The sequence below is a fragment of the Oratosquilla oratoria genome, chromosome 34, assembly GCF_046742065.1.
Source record: "Oratosquilla oratoria isolate Oo_2021 chromosome 34, ASM4674206v1, whole genome shotgun sequence".
Classification (NCBI taxonomy): Eukaryota; Metazoa; Arthropoda; class Malacostraca; order Stomatopoda; family Squillidae; genus Oratosquilla; species Oratosquilla oratoria.
The window spans coordinates 1,487,806-1,502,498 of record NC_134810.1 but is presented as its reverse complement, the minus strand read 5'-3'; positions in this window follow the sequence as shown (position 1 = coordinate 1,502,498).

The following is a 14,693-nucleotide window of genomic DNA, read 5'->3' as shown; positions in this document are numbered from 1 at the left end:
CAGACAGAAAATGATAACAAAACAAAAACAAATAATATAACATAAATTATAATAATTACAACATCTTACTTAGGTATTTATCTAAATGATTCTTAAAGCTTCGAACTGAACTACATTGCACTACCTGTGCAGGAAGTTTATTCCATTCATTAACTACACGGTTGGCAAAGTTGTTTCTACCTACTTCCAAATTGAATCTATTTCCGGACAGTTTGAGACCATTGTTTCTTGTCTGATTCTCATTCAATGTGAAAATTTGGTCACTTTTGATGTTGTCAATTCCCTTATATTTCTTATAAGCCTGTCTCTTTTTAGCAATACTTTTTTCAGTTTCTTTGTCGAGCCACTTTCGGCGAGCCTGATTTGGGGGACGTGTCCTTAAAAGGAATGTAAGTTTGAATCATCTTAGTGAGCGTATTTTGAAATATTTCCCACATTTGATCTAGATGTCTTTCGTTTAATTTTGCCTCCCAATCTGTAAGCTGAAGCTCCTGACGTAGTTTTATGAACTGAGCTTTACTGAAATCGGGTATTTTAGAAACACAAGTATCTATTCTAAAATTGTTTAGGAGTTTGAATCTAACTAGGTTGTGATTGCTATTTGCAACAGATTCACCGACTTCTACATCAGTTACCATGCTTTCGCGGCTAGTGATCAATAGATCGAGTAAGTTTCCATATCTTGTGGGCTCTTTTACATGCTGAATTAAGTAATTGTCACCAAGAAAATCAATCAAGCGACTACCTATATGGCCATGTTCAAGGGTCATCCAATCAATATCAGTAAAATTGAAATCACCCATTATCAATAAATCCCGGTTGCAGAAACTAGACAGTTCTTGAAATAACAGTTTGTCGTCTGCTAATGATAATGTCTTTGGCCTATATATTACACCTATATTCATTTTTTTTTCATTTGTTTGGGTTAACTCAACCCACAAACTATCATATGCATCCTGTTTCACTTTCTCTAAAACACAAGCATGAACATTGTTTTTAACGTACAATAGAACACCCCCACCTTTTTTGTGGTTTCTATCCTGATAAAAGTGTTTAAATCCCGCAATATTAAATTCAGCTTCGAACTCTGTACCATTTAACCATGTCTCAGTTATTCCTATCATATCGAGATTTTCGCTTTTGACATACGCCTGTATTTCTTGAAATTTGTTTCTAATACTACAAGCATTAAAGTACATGGTTTTAAGAAACTCGTGATTATTTCTTTTTGACACATTTTGAATTTCAATATCATATCTTACATTATCATTTTGTTTTTCATTTATACCTTGCTCTATATTATTATTTGGTCCTTCATTGACGTTCAATGCCTCATTAACATTTCTCCTATCAAAATTAACATTTTCCCCATCACGGACATCTGGTCGATCACGGTCATCCGATCTCTTTTGTACATTTTGTCCCCCTACGTCACCGTGATTCACGCCGGCCTCCCGTCGTTCAGAGACATTATGTCCGGCATCCCTTTCTAAAGTTATATTTTGTCCTCCAGTGACATTATATCCTACCGTGATATTTTTTCCTCCATTATAATTACATCCCATCGTGATCTTTTGTCTTCCACTGTCATTACATCCTACCATGATATTTTGGCCTTCATTGACATTCTGTCCGGTATCCCTTCCTAAAATTATATTTTGTCCTCCACTGACATTATATCCTACCGTGATATTTTCTCCTCCATTATCATTACATCCTATCGTGATATTTTATTATCCACTATCATTATTTCCCATCGTGATCTTTTGTCCTCCACTGTCATTACATCCCATTGTGACATTTTCTCCTATGACATTACATCCTAATGTGACATTTCGTCCTCTAGCGACATTATATCCACTGTCATTACATCCTATCATGATATTTTGGCCTTCATGGACATTCTGTCCGGTATCCCTTCCTAAAATTATATTTTGTCCTCCACTGACATTATATCCTACCGTGATATTTTCTCCTCCATTATCATTACATCCTATCGTGATATTTTGTTCTCCACTATCATTACTTCCCATCGTGACCTTTTGTCCTCCACTGTCATTACATCCCATTGTGACATTTTGTCCTATGACATTACATCCTAATATGACATTTCGTCCTCTAGCGACATTATATCCTAAAATTATATTTTGTCCTATACTGGCACATTGTTCTACATTAATGCTATATTCTACACTGTTTCCCCAAGTACATTCTATTTCCCCTTCCCTTTGGGCTTCTACCCTAAAAAAGGAGCTAATTCATTACAAACTCCCACAATGAGGTTTGTAAGAACATCTTTGCCTCTGCGGGTAAGGTGGATCCCATCAGAAGCGTAAAGGTCATGGCGCCTAGAAAAGAGATACCAAGGATCAAGAAAGTGGTATCCCAATTGTGTACACAACTGCGATATCCTATCATTGATCCCTATGGCTCTACTGTTCCAACACGAACCTGCGTAGATCCTCGGGAGGATCCCACAGACTACGTGACGGCTCCCACGTTCCTTCATCTCCTGAAGGAGGACCTTGTAATTCCGAACAAGCTCCTCTGATCTCACCCTACCTACATCGTTACTTCCCGTATGAACAATCGTAACCGTGTTCTTCCGTCCTTGCTCCCTGATGGACCGGGTACAATCGACGATCCCACGGCCCGGTTGACATACAAGCTTGCAACGTCGCTTAGTCTTCCGCTGCAGGATGTCGTCATAGCCTCGCACCATGGAGTCCCCCACCACCAAGAACTCCTGGTTTTCAGCCACTTCATCCTCCAGTAGAGCAAAACGATTGGCTAGAGCCAGCGGTTGCTCCACAGGGCACACGTCCACCGAACGCGGGCTCGACAAACGGGACCCCACGGAGCGCCACTCGCTCATGGCAGTGACAGTAGGGGAAGAAGTGGAACGCTCTTTGGATTGTGGGGAGGGTTCACTCTTCTCACGGAGCGCACTCCTGAGAAGACGAATTTCCTCCTCACACATCCTGAGACGGACCTCTAGGTTCACGCAACCTTCACAAGCCATTTCGCTTCCCCTTTAGTAATAAAAACGGCAAAGAGAAAATGCAAATCAACAACAAAAACTCAAACCGGTCTCTAATAAACTAAATACGCGAAGCTTACTCTGCTTACCTTATGCTATTTCTCCTACCTTTGGAGTACAGTAACAGAAAACTGTTTTGAATTTAAACAGAACACTACACTTTATATTATATCTGTAACTGTATAGCGCTATACGTATACAATCACAAAAACACAACACAACCACTTAACACTATTCGGAGATATAAATTTCACAGGTATTCGCTAGCTGGTGTCTGTGCAGAAAAACAAGGTCTCTAGCTGAGGTCACGAGCGGACCTCTTGTAATCAGAAGGGAGGTCAAAAACGAGGCTTCCGAGATCCATATTGTATTGTTAAGAAAATACTATAGAATAATACATAATGCGAGCTTTCGGTTGATGCTTTCAACCATCTTCAGGCGAGAAAAGTATCTAATACGTAAAAGGAGGCTAACAATTTAAGTACAGAAATTTGGTGTATACATGGTACTGGGAGAGGTCACAGTTGCTACCTAGGTTGGCGCACAATGGAGCTACGTGGGGTGGGTCTGGTGTTGATTGGTGAGATTATGTCTGGTGGGATTATGTTCGGTAGGATTATGTCGGCTGCGCTGGGATTCCGTAGGGAGGATCTGTTGTTTCTGGGAGTTGCGATGCTCGGAGGATGTCTTTGAACAGACGAGTTCTTATGCAATAGGAGGGCACCGAGTGTGTCGGTCTGTATATTGATGAGTGGAGTCTGTTGTGAAATGTATACTTTCTCAAAAATGTGTAGTTTTCTGTGATTGCTGCAGTGTCTAAGTATTTTCGTGTTATCCACCAAAAGTGGTCTTGTAAAAATAATGGTGTCTAATTTGTCTTTATTGTTGGTGCAAGTAGTGTCCTTTCTGACACCTCCAAATTCAAGAAAATCTCCAGTGACCCTACCAGAAAACTCAAGGTGAAGGTAAACAACCTCATCACCGCCAACAACGCAGCTTTGGACCATCTACATATCCCTCCTATTGTAGGTGAGTTTTCTCCAGGTTACATTTATGGAAATGTAAAAACACATATACCCAACTGCCCTCTTCGCCCAATCATCTGACAGATACCTACACCAACATACCGCCTCTCCAAACTACTTAATGACATCATCATTCCGTACATGCCTAAGAAGTTTTCCCTGAACTCCACCGATGAGTTCTTAGATATTATACGCAGCAAACAACCCCAAGGAATCATGGCTTCTCTCGATGTCCAGTCCTTATTTACACATGTTCCAGTCCTACAGACAGTGGACATCATTCTTCAGAACGCTTTCCACCACCCAGAACTCCCACCCCCTAAAATTCCTGAATATATTTTGAAGAAGCTTCTCCTCGCTTGTACGACCGAAGCGCCCTTTACAGACCCTTCGGGACAACTATATTACCAAGTTGAAGGCGTAGCCATGGGTTCTCCTTTAGGCTGTACTTTCGCAGATTTCTACATGTGCCATTTGGAAAACAAGGTTCTTCAAAATCTTGAATTACGGCCCTTCACTTATTGTAGATATGTCGATGACATATTTGTAGAGGTGAGAAGTGAGTCTCATCTTATGGAATTGCAGCAAGCCATGGAATCTTCTTCTGTCCTGAAATTTACCTATGAACTCAACTTACACAACAAGATCCCTTTCCTAGACATCGTAATTTCTTCAGAGGACGACCAATACCAGACCACCGTGTACAGGAAGAAGACAGACATAGGTAAATGCCTGAATGCTGCTAGCGAGTGCCCTCAACGCTACAAGTTGAGTGTCATACGTGCCTATCTCCGCCGTGCTTTCCGGAACTGCTCCTCATGGACCTTATTCCACCAGGAATTATCTCGCATCAAGCAGATACTTTCCAACAACGGATATTCTAACACAGTCATAGATAACGAAACAAGAATATTCATGACACGCATTTTTTCACAACAAGAACAAAACCAACCTCCCACCAAACATATAGTCTATTACAAAAACCAAATGACACCTGCTTACAAAACGGACGAACGCGTCATCAAAGAAATAATCACACGAAACACTACTTGCACCAACCCTAAAGACAAATTAGACACCATTATTTATTACAAAAACCCCAAGGTCTCCAACCTCCTTATGATGAACAATTTGTCTAAGAACCACAGTCCCCTCAAACAAACCAATGTGATATACAAATTTTCCTGTCCCGAAGAAGGTTGCAAACTTCTAAATAATGTATCTTACATTGGTGTCACTACGACTTCGTTGAGCAGGAGACTTACAATGCATGCTCGTGAGGGCAGCATACAAAAACACATGAAACAAACTCACAACAAAACCCTCACAAGACCACTTTTGGTGGATAACACGAGAATACTTAGACACTGCAGCAATCACAGAAAACTACACATTTTTGAGAAAGTATACATTTCACAACAGACTCCACTCATCAATATACAGACCGACACACTCGGTGCCCTCCTATTGCATAAGAACTCGACTGTTCAAAGACATCCTCCGAGCATCGCAACTCCCAGAAACAACAGATCCTCCCTACGGAATCCCAGCGCAGCCGACATAATCCCACCGAACATAATCCCACCAGACATAATCTCACCAATCAACACCAGACCCACCCCACGTTGCTCCATTGTGCGCCAACCTAGGTAGCAACTGTGACCTCTCCCAGTACCATGTATACACCAAATTTCTGCACTTAAATTGTTAGCCTCCTTTTACGTATTAGATACTTTTCAGAAGGTTCAGAATGCCGCTGTCCAGTTCATCACGGGCTCGCGATGGAGCGACTTCAGAACCACTGAGTCTCTACACCAAATTTCCAACATCCGTCCACTCAACCAACACAAACACAAACTTCACTCAAGACACCTAGAAAAACTGCACGCCAAACACAAACATCTGATACAACATATTACACCTAGACCACACCGTACAGACTATCTGTCAGCTGCGCCCGTCCCACGTGCGGTGTACACGATAAGACGTGTATAACCGTACCTACAAGTAACACACCCCTTCACCAGCTTGACTGGTGATAACCGCAATAATGTAATAATAATAATGGTAATGGTAATAATGATAATAATAATAATAATAATATCGCATTAACTGACAGGCTACTCAAACCCAACATGGGGTAAAACAGGAATTCTCATGCCTTACCTGGGGTTAATCAGGAACGCCCTCTACACGCGGGAAGTGAAATCTACTCACTAACCGTAAATTACACACACACACCTCTCACGAACATAGCCGCATCCCACGCACAAACATATACACTTCCTTTTTCTTCGACTAAAATTCGTTTCCTTTCTCACTTCCTCTTATACTACATCTTCTCATTTCAGTTTACCTCCCACTAAAGATTTTTCTGTTTTTCCCCCTTTCTCTCCTACTACGTCTCCTACCATTTTCCAAACTTTCGTTGGTGATATAATATGCTCTTCCTCCCGGCATTGGCGCCGCCGTCCAAGTTCCTAGCCCAGTTCTCCTAAGCCACGACAACAAATAAGCCCCTAATCGCTCGCAATTCGCCCGGTGGCAATAGCCCTCTTTTATACACTACTATCTTTTCATTTTCCTACAGACATTCTTCCCCTCCCACAAAACCCGATCCCGCGCAAGCGAGGTGGTCTTTTCTTGGAATCCAGAATCCGGAATCCAGATACTTTTCTCGCCTGAAGATGGTTGAAAGCATCAACCGAAAACTCGCATTATGTATTATTCTATAGTATTTTCTTAACAATACAATATGGATCTCGGAAGCCTCGTTTTTGACCTCCCTTCTGATTACAAGAAGTCTATTCGGAAGATAGAGAAAACTACTAAGAAGTTAGTTGATACTGAATTTTCGCTGGTCTTTAACCAAACATGTTTAAAAGAGAACTTACTGCCTATTTATTCTAATATGTATATATATATATATGTTTATATATATATATATATATATATATATATTACACATATGTATATATATATATATATGTATATATACATATATATATATGTACATATATATATATATATATATATATATACATATATATATATTTTGGTAGGAGGCCATGTTGTATACATGATTTCAAGAAATCTACAGCGACAATGGCGTTGTTGAGTTTATATTGGCTATCCACAACACTCCATCGAATCCATTATCAAAAACAAGATGAACTCCTTTACCGGCCAACCAACACCCACAAACACCAATATACCAACACTGGACCTGTACTACAAAGGACATATGAACACCGGCTACAAAGAAGACGAAAGAACACTTCAAAATATTATCACACGTAACATTCGACCCAACAACCCAGACACTAAGATACGCCTAATCGTATACTACAAAACCTCCAAAACACACACCCTGGTTATTAAGAACAACAGCCAGCCCCCCAACCCTCCTCTACAAGATGTCAACGTCGTGTATAAGTTTGATTGCCCTGTCGGTGATTGTCAGCACCGCACCTCCTCATACATTGGCATGACTTCTATGACCCTCTCCAAAAGACTCTCATACCACCTCCAGAATGGCGCCATCAAAACACATATGACAAAAGAACACAAAACCACCATCACCAGACAAACACTAAACGAAAACACTAAAATAATCTACAAAGCCCACGACCCCCTTCGCCTTAGGATGGCCGAAGCAGTGAACATATACATCGAGAAACCTTCCATTAACAAACAACTCATGCCCACAACCACACTCCCAAGCAGTAGACGCACATAACACAAACAATAACACCCCTTTCCACAATCCACAAGGAAGTTGCTACTTCCACGTACGCAGCGCTACGGATCACGGCTACATGAAATGACCTCTCCCAGTGTTCGGCCAATGTACGGCCTGTATTTAAACCCTGTAATCACCAACTATTGTTACTCCCTCCCTGAGGATGACCGAGTAAGGTCGAAATACGTATAGGAGAATTAAAAAAGAGAAAACCGCACCCAATGTCTTTTGGACACCTTCTCATCTATTTGGAACCACCACAGAAACTTGTTGCACGAGAGAAATTAAAGCTCCAATATAAACTCAACAACGCCATTGTCGCTGTAGATTTCTTGAAATCATATATATATATATATATATATATATATATATATGTACATATATATATATATATACAAACATATATATATATATATATATATATATATACATATATTATATATATATATATATACATATATTATATATATATATATTTATATATATATATTTATATATATATATTTATATATATATATGTATATATATATACATATATATATACATTTGTAAATAAACTGTATATGTATAATATTTATATGTGAAATATACAGTAACCTAACTGCTATGGCTTTATGTGCACAAAATAAATTTATTTCCCGCAAAGTGATAAGGAAATATACTAATACTCCATTTGGATGAAGGATAGATTAAAAGATGAGATAGGAATTAAAAGAGGGCTTTACGCCAGAATAGAAAATGGGGAATCACACCTTAGATCTACTGTAAATATAACGATATAGCTAGACTGGTTAAAAAGAACACGCACACAGCTAACGTAACTACAAAATTAAGGTTGCCAGACAAGCAAGGTCCAACCCTATCGGCTTCTTTCATCTCCACAGAACAAAATATGAGGAAAGTTTTGGCCCAATTAAAGATTACTAAGATATTTTGATAGATTGGGAGAAAAAATGAGCGAATTCTTTAATGAATACTTTTTCGAGGTTTTTGCAAAGGAGAGGTTAGATATAGTACCTGATTGCTACCCTATCTTCTATGGGGGATGAGAAAAAACTAACATCAGCATCAGTAAGATAGAACACGCACACAGCTAATGTAACTACGAAATTAAGGTTGACGGATAGGCAAGGTTGAACCCTAACGCCTTCTTTCATCTCCACAGAACAAAATATATGGAAATGCTTGGACCTTTTATAGACTACTAATACATTTTGATATATTGGGATAAAAATGAGCGAATTGTTTAATAAACATTTTCTCGTGGTATTTGCAAATGAGAGGTTAGATATGGTACCTGATTGCTACCCTATATTCCATGGGGGATGAGAGAAAACTAACATCAGCATCAGTAAGGAAGAAAGAATTAAATAGATTGATATACTTAAAGCTACAAAATCTCCGGGACCAGACAATTTTTTTTTTTTTTCTAGAGTGGTTAACGAGTGTAAATTTGAAATCCGCAACCAGTTAACGGAAATATTTAGTCGGTAGACACTGGATTCTTGCCTAATTTGGGGGACAAGCAAACATTATTCTTATTTTCAAAAAGGGTGATAAAATTTTCTATGTACAACTACAGGCATATCAGTTTGACGCTGGTTATAGGTAAAATGCTAGAATCAATAATAGCTAACAGAATCAGAGATGACATCGAGAGACATTATTTGATTCATGTCTCGCAACAGTGGTTAATCAAGGGTAAGCTATATGTAACTAATTATTCTATTCCTTTACACTAATGTTTTCAGGGTGTCAGATAATAAAGATAGTTACGATGTTATATACTTTGAATTTAACAAATCGTTCGACAAGGCGCTCTAGCAGAGGCTACTAAATCAACTTAAATGAATTAGGGCATAGATCACTGACAGAAGACAGCGGGTCACCATTAACGATGTAAAACTCAAATGGAGGAGTGTTACTAGTGGAGTCCCCTTGTGATCGGTTTTGGATCTCTTATTGTTTATTATGTGTATACATGACTTATACCATGGGATTATTGGTAATGCTAGTAAGTTTGAGGACGATACTAAAATAGGACGCCAAATCAGGTCAAGATTTGATAAATTGTTCTCATGGTCGGTGAGATGGCAGTGTGTTAAACGCAGTTTTGCACAGCCCAGGAAGCATACATGGCTTAGAAAACACCTTTTTTTTTTTTTTTTTTTTTAACTTGGTCCGAGAGACTTGGGAGTGCTAGTGAATCTTGATCGTAAATCAAGGAAACAGTGCATTAGCGCCAGGAATAGAGCTAACAGAGCATCATTGCTAGTGCAGCTACGAATAACAGTTCAGAAGTTGGCGTTAGTTAGACTTATCCTTGACTATGCGGTACAATTTTGGTCTCTGTCCTATAAAATGGAAATACATTCACTAGAATCAGTACAGAAGAAAATCACAAAAATGATGCAGAGTGAGGGGTAATCTAATAGAAGTGGTCAAGTGGTTAAGGGCTTCAACAAAGGGGATGTGGACAAGGTCATCATACTAAGACATCAAGTCAGGACTCGCAGTAATAGATATAAATAAGACAAAGTTAAACTTAAGAAAGAAATAAGCAAGAACTCAATTACCAATAGGGTGCTCAACGAGTGGAATAGACTTACCAACAATGTAGTTAGCGTTGATAGGTGGTAATATACAGGGTCTCTTGCCTTATGGTCTCTTGCAGTCTCGATCTTTCGAATGTTGCTTTGATAATATATATATATATATATATATATATATATATAAAATATATATATATATGTATATATATTATATAAAATATATATATATATTATATATATTTATATATATATATATATATATATATATATATATATATACGTGTGTGTGTGTGTGTGTGTGTGTGTGTGTGTTGAAATATGTATGACGGAATGAGTGGAAAGTGTGATGAGGTAAACGCCCAAAAACCGTTGGAGTTTATTACTAACGTTTCGTCCTTAAAGGAAGTCCTTTAAGGACGAAACGTTAGTAATAAACTCCAACGGTTTTTTGGCGTTTACCTCATCACCCTTTCCACTCATATATATACATACATACATACATATACCAAGGCTTTTTCCCCCCTTACAAGGAGGGTAGCCAAAAATAAAAAGGCATAAAATCATTCCCACCCATTCCATCCCTGAATACACTCCACCCCCCTCCACCCTCCCTCTTATCTTAGCACCTCCTGAATGACGGGTCATCCCTGCACCTTGTCCACTGCCCTGGGTCAGAAGCAGTGTCGCAAGACACAGCACATCCACAGCAAGGCCGCTTCATTAAATTGGCGACCCCCCTCTCAGTCCCCCCCCCCATTGCATAAAATGAGAGGACGGGGAAAAATCCCTTCGGGCTGCGTCAAATTTTGCTCACACATACTACCTCACCCCCACGCCACCCCCGCAAATTCCACCTCATGCAATCACAACATCATCCATATACAACCATTCTCCATTCACCCCTGTCTTCTGTCCTCTCCCGTCCTTCCTCAACAGACATTCCCCTCTTCCCCAAAGCCCCCTTCACCCCATCCATCCACCTCATCCTAGGACGTCCCCTCATGTTCACTCCCTCCACATCTGCCTTCCACACCTCTTTTACTAGTCTTTCTTCACTCATTCTTTCAATGTGTCCAAACCGTCCTAATATTCTTTCATCAACCCTATCTCCCAGCTCCTTTTCCACCCCTGTTCTCCTCATCACCTCATCATTTCACACTCTATCTAGCCTAGTAACCCCCACCATACTTCTCAGACACCTCATCTCAAACACATTCAAACTCCTTCTCTCTTCTTCTCTTATGTTCCATGTTTCTGCCCCATAGAGTACTGTTGGCACAATTACTCCTTCATACAGTCTCCTCTTAGCATCCATTCCCAAATGTCTATTCCTCATTACACTCTTTAATCCACCAAGGCATTTACTCGCTTCTCTCAATCTACATTCTACCTCCACTTTCACTCCACCCTTCCCTGCCACATTTGCACCCAAGTATCTAAAACTATCCACTTCCTCCAGTCGCTCTCCCTTAATGCTCACTTCCAGTCTACTGCCACTTTCACCCCTTGTACATCTCATCACCTTACTTTTACCCACATTTATCTTTAGCTTTCTTCTATCACATACTCTCCCAAACTCTGCCACCAACTTCCTCAATCCCTCCTCCGATCCTGCCACAAGCGCAGTGTCGTCCGCAAACAACAGCTGGCTCACCTCCCACTTTTCTACATTTTCTTTAACCATCTCCAATCCCTTGCCCACTACACTTGCATTTACCTCTCGCACCACCCCATCCATGTATAAGTTGAACAGCCAGGGCGACATAACGCATCCTTGACGAAGCCCCACCTTTACCTCAAACCACTCACTCTCTCCATTTCCAATCCTGACACAAGCTCTACCACTCTCATAAAAACTCTTGACAGCTCCCAGAAGCTTTCCTTCTATCCCGTATATCTGCATAACTTCCCACAGTGCCTTCCTGTCTACCCTATCATAAGCCTTTTCCAGATCCATAAAAGCCCAAAATACATCCTTCCCCTTTCCTATAGCTTTCTCACATATCTGTCTTACCACAAAGATCTGATCTACACAACCTCTACCTGTCCTAAACCCACACTGTTCCTCACCAATTACTCCTTCTGTTCCTCTCCTAATCCTCTCAATCAAGATCCTCCCATAAGCCTTCCCAACTAAACTCAACAAGCTAATCCCTCTGAAACTACTACATTCACACTTGTCCCCTTTTCCCTTGTAAAGAGGAACTATACAGGCCCTCCTCCAGTCCTCCGGCACTCTACCCTATCTCCAACAAACATTAAATAACCTCACCAACCAGTCCACCAGCACTGTACCTCCCTTTTTCAGACATTCCGCATGGCATCCATCCAGACCAGGTGCCTTACCTGCTTTCATCATCTTAACAACTGCCTTCACCTCATCCTTCCTTATTTCTCCTCCATTCTCCTCACTCCTCACTCTCATTTTCTTCGCACTTCCCACTGCAGTAATCTTTCCTTCCCTATCCTCCTTCACATTTAGCAACTCCCTAAAATATTCTGCCCATCTTCCCCTTACTGCCTTCTCTTACATTATCATCTCTCCATCTGCACCTTTTACCTTTTCTTCTCTACTTGATTCGCCTCCTCTTCCTCTCTTAATTTCTTTCCAAAACATCTTTTTATTACTTTCAAAATTTTCTGTCAAACTCTTATCCCATTTCACACCTGCTCTCCTCTTTGCAACCTTTACCTTTTGCTTTACTTCTCTTTTCTTTTCTTTGTACGTCTCATATGACTCCCTCGTCCTATTTTGTAACCAATCTGTGAAAGCTCGCTTCTTCTCTTCTACATCCTTCTTTGTTTCCTCATCCCACCATTCACTACCCTTTCTTCTATTTCCCCTTGTTCTTCTTGTTCCACACACCATCCTTGCACACTTTATGACTCCCTCCTTGAACCATCCCCATTCCTCCTCCACACCCAGCTCTACTCTACCCTTTACTCCCTCCCACTCCTCCTTCAGCTTCTTTTCGTACTCTTTCTCCTTTTCCTTCTCATTCAAGGAGTTCACTCTAAGAACCTCCCTACCTTTTGTCCCTTTCCTCTTCCTCCATCTATCCTCCACTTTCAACTTACCTTCCACCAAAAAATGATCTGATATTCCCCCACCCTCTCCCCTTAGCACATGTACATTCTTTACTCTTCCTATCATAATCCTATTTACCACTACATAATCCATTAGCGCTCTATCTACCACCCTTCCCTCCACCACCCTCTCCCATGTGTACTTATGCTTGACTTTCTTCCGAAACACTGTATTTGCTATCATCAACTCTCTTTCTAGACACATTTCCACCATCAACTCTCCACTACGATTCTTTCCTGGAACTCCACATTTCCCAACCACTCCATCGATTGGACCATTTCTCACACACACACACACACACACACACACACACACACACACACACACACACACACACACACACACACACACACACACACACACACACACACACACACACACACACACACACACACACACACACATCACAACACCACATATATAATATATATATATATATATATACACATATATATATCTATATATATATATATATATATATATATATATATATATATAAGCAAAGAAATCACAAACAATACGTGATTCACAAAATATGAAAGTAACCACAAAGGAAAATGAGAACTTGGTGACTGAACGTTTTCGTCTATTTAAGACATTTTCAAAGATAAAATATAAACAAGAGAAATAAGGACATTATATACAGTACATACAGAACATAAAAGAAACTAAAGACTAGCTCAACACAGGCTGTCAGGTTATATGTCTACCATCTACAATTTTCTAATAATAAAGTTATCCAATTTATACAATCCCAAACTCATATTCATGTTGTTCTAAAAAGTATTTTTAATATAACATGATTCAATAATATTCATCTCCATAATGCTTTTATGTAAGACAATTTTTTCAGCTTTATTCCATTCAATGCAATTGTTATCTCATGTGTACAAATACTTAGTTCAGCATGTAAAAAAGCCCACAAAACGTGGGAACTTACTCGACCTATTGATTACTAGCTGTGAAAGCATGATAACCGATGTACAAGTTGGTGAAACTATTGCAAATAGCGATCACAACTTAGATTCAAACTGCTAAAAAAATAAAAATGAATAGATACTTGTGTATCTAAAATACCCGGTTTTAGTTAATCTCAGTTCATAGGATTACGTCAGGAGCTTAAGCTTACAGATTGGTAAGCAAAATTAAGCGAAAGACATGTACATCAGATGTGGGAAATATTTCAAAACACGCTTAATGCGATGATTCATACTTACATCCCGTTTAAGGACAGACGTCCCCCAAA